General features: G+C 40.6%; 1 non-coding gene across 1 annotated transcript; it reads left to right on the top strand.

Moving 5' to 3' along the window:
- Positions 1-2,777: 2,777 nt before the first annotated feature.
- Positions 2,778-2,941, top strand: LOC124156663. The gene has a single exon (XR_006864372.1). It is a non-coding gene; the product is annotated as a U1 spliceosomal RNA (small nuclear RNA).
- Positions 2,942-3,803: the final 862 nt, after the last annotated feature.

Here is a 3,803-nt window from a genome sequence, read left to right as displayed (position 1 = left end):
ACGAAAAATGATATATATTTGTTTAACATATGTAACTAAAATGAAATAATTTTTCAAGGAAATAATCTCATAAATCCCATGACTTGACACCCCTAGACCATGCTTGCTTCCCCTAGACCGTGGCTTGTCCCTACCCTAGTTATGATCCTGGGTACGCCCTTGTATGGAGCAAAATTGATCAAATTGAGAACAAGCCATTTAGATGATCGCATCTTTTAGCCATGCCTAAGTGAACAGCAAGGAATTGCGATTGTGAATTCCAGTCATATCTGGAGGAATGAATGTGGGCACTCAAGTATTTTTAAAATAAACCATTCCGAATTCCAGGAGACAAAGTTTTTTCTTGCCTCTAAAAACCATCTGTTTCATGCTTTTTACGGGTTGCCTTCATTAGTCGTCTCAATCTGTAGACCTAAAGTCGTAACGGCCCGCCGTGCGAAGATGAACCAAGGTCGAAGTCTTGGCCTCCTGTGAAGAGAGGATTGATGAAGGACCTCTTGGCAGTGGCACTGGGCCCATTGCCACGAGCCATCTCAGAGCGAACCTATGAAAGCAGAAGTAAATTTGCCACCAACACATATGTAAATCAGTTGCATTCGTGATGTTTCGCTCCACAAGAATAATTGCAATATGTGATTCCCTCAATAGTTTATTACCAATCCAAATAGTCGATGATATAGTATTTCTTAAAGCGGGGTATTCTTTTTTGGTATCAGGTATCAAAATACTTCACGATCAGTGTACGAGGAAGTTATAGGGCGGCTGCTTTGGTTCTTCAGCCCCACCGAAGCTGTCTTGCACCGTTTAATATGCTATTTCAATATTTTGAAAAATTGTAATCCATATTTTGGCCGTTTTTCGTTGTTTTCCATCGAACGGGAAAGGGATTTGGCGAGAGGCGTCCAGGATATCCTAAATATGGAGATAGCTTTGACACAGTGAAAGTGACCTCAGGTGTACATCAGGAAAGTGTCATAGGCCCCTTATGTTTTTTTCTAAACATAAACGATATTATTACTGCTGTAATGATCAAGATTTGACGTTTTGCAGAAGATGCAGCTTTATGTGGAGAAATTGTTGACGAATGGCATGTAAAAAGTTAATTATGGCAAGTGCATGGTCATGAATTTCTGGAAAAAGTCCTCCTCTTCCACCTAGAGCTACGCCATAAAGGGCTTCAATTATCAATTTCCGATGCTTTCAACTACCTAGAAGTTACTCTAATGCAGGACCTCTCTCGGGGAAGTCATATACGCGAAAATGAGGAAAGAATAATCATAAATTAGGTTTTGTAAAAAGAGTTCTCCGGAAATGAGATAAGAAGGCCAAAGAAAGAAGCTATATGTCTTTAGTTAGGCCTCATCTGTAATATGTAGAAAGCGTGTGGGATCCATGCGAGGCAGGACTGATTGCAGAAATCAATTAGGCACAGGGAAACTAGATTTGTGATAGGTTGCTACGATAAAAAGCAGCTTGAACACATTGTTGAATGAGTTAGACGAGGAGTTTTGGGCGAAGAAATTGATGGAGGCTGAACCTATTAAGCGGATTCAGAGCACGCATGTTGGTAAATTACATGAATGATGTACTTGCCATCGAATTGTGGTGGAAGAGATGAGAAGAGGAAGATGAAAGACTGAAAGAAAAGAAAGATGAAAGAAAAGAAAGAGGAAGATTGGAGAACAGAGATTAAATATGACGTTCTTTCCAAGGTCTGTCAGGGGGAGTTACAGATGTGCCATCAATATAATTAATCGCTGTGATGCGCTGCTAGGTGGACCAAATGCATGAAATTTTTCTTTTATTTTAGTTTTATAGTTTGGGTTTGCCGATCCTTGTTTTCCGTCATGATATTTATGTAGCTGCATGGATATCTTATCTATACTTATCCCCTTAATTAGTTTGTATTTTTTGTATGGTTGGTGCCATTAACATAGAGATATGCATGGTCGGGAGGAGCTCACGCCGCCCTCTCGTAGGTGCATGAGATATGGTCTTTTGTTTCGAGAGCAAAGAGTGCATTTCAGCATGCTGCAATGAAAAATATTTAGTTATGCGTATTGCAGCATGCTGCTATGCGCTCTTTGCTGCATGTTCGTGAATGCTCACTCCTTACCGAACACTCTTGAGGTGTACGACGGGTACTGTGTGAATGAAAAATATTTAATTATGCCTATTATGAGGTGCGCAGGCGTAGGCGTGAATATTAATAAAGGATAAAGTAGCAGAGCGTGTATTTTATAGGAAGGGTTGAGTGTAAATACATTTTAACGAGCCCTCGTTACAGCTATGTGAACGCCACTTAACAGCCAATCGATGGGTGAAGTGAAATTTCCTTATGAATATCGTGAACTTCCATCAGGTTGTAAGGATTTAAATTGTTTTGTCCTTACTGGTTGAAAAAAGATGGTGGTTGCGCCAGGAAATGTTACCGATATTTCATCTTATATTTACCATAAGACATGGTGAGACATTTCGTTACTTATGTTACTAAGACCATACCAGGTGTCCATACCAGGTGTGCAATGAATTTCGGAAATGGCGCGTATGGACTTGAGGGAAAAGGGTGAAAAGTAGCGATAAGAGATTGGGTATACCTTAACTGATTTGTGTGCTGTGACTATAAATAGGAAAAAATACTTGAAAATTAGCTTGTATGAATAATGATTTGCTGTGGTATACACAAGTGGTGGTAATGTTGAAAGTCTTTAGTTTGCTAGTCGCAAAGCAGTTTAAGGCGAGTATTGGGTGGTGGCGCAGGTGAACCCCTCATTAGCATACTTACCTGGCGTAGAGATGTAACGGTGATCCGTAAGGCCGTTCCTCCGGGACGAGGCTTGCCCATTGCACTCCGGGCGTGCTGACTCCTGCGATTGCCCCAAATGTGGGTAACTCGGGCGCACAATTTTTGGTAGTAGGGACTGCGTTCGCGCTGTCCTTCCATAAACGGTATTCATGAACATCGCCTGTGTCTCTAGCCGAATCATCGAGCTTAATCTATCCGAGTGGCAGGAAGTGAAGGTGTCCTGCTTGGGCAGGGAAATCGATTGACACACTAATTCAATGTATCGAGCGGCTAAGGCTTGTGTGAAGCAATTCTTAGATGCTAACCTAACAACGTCGCTTGCATAGTCATTCACCGCGAGAAATTATATCAATTTCTGAAAATCAACCAATATTTTTCGTAAATTTTAATCCATTTCATAACTCATACCTTAAGGAAAAATCCCAATGAATCATTCAGGTAATAATTCCGTTAAATAATAATTCAGTTAAAAAGGGAGTCCAAATGCATGCTGGTGATTGATCACCCCCTGCCAAACACCCTAGAGGTGGCTCGCTGGGTATTATGTAGATGTAGATGTAATTCCTTAAAATGAATATGACTGTGTTTTCCAGTTAAATTTCAATCTATTCAAGCGTGATGGAGTCGAATTTTTCCATCTTGAATAAATATACTTGCAATTCAAGCAACTCTCTGTGTTCAAATATAACTTTAGATGAATTTGTCGGAAGTGGTCTATACTGCAAGCTGTGGTAAGTAAAAATAACTATTTTCTACCATGTGGTGTGCATATGGGAATCCTGTTGCACTCTGATGATTTGTCACCCCCTGCCAAGCACTCTAGAGGTGGCTAGCAGGGTATTATGTAGATGTAGAACCGATATCTACATTTAAAAAATACCTCTAGAGCGAGCCACCTCCAGAATGTTTGACACTGGGTGGCCATTCTCCAGCAAGCTAGAGGAATCCCACGTGAACACCACACGGCCATCAAAATATTACGCATAATTACAAAAAA

Source organism: Ischnura elegans, chromosome 3 (assembly GCF_921293095.1).
Source record: "Ischnura elegans chromosome 3, ioIscEleg1.1, whole genome shotgun sequence".
Taxonomy (NCBI): domain Eukaryota; kingdom Metazoa; phylum Arthropoda; class Insecta; order Odonata; family Coenagrionidae; genus Ischnura; species Ischnura elegans.
This window is presented reverse-complemented; position numbering and strand designations above follow the sequence as displayed.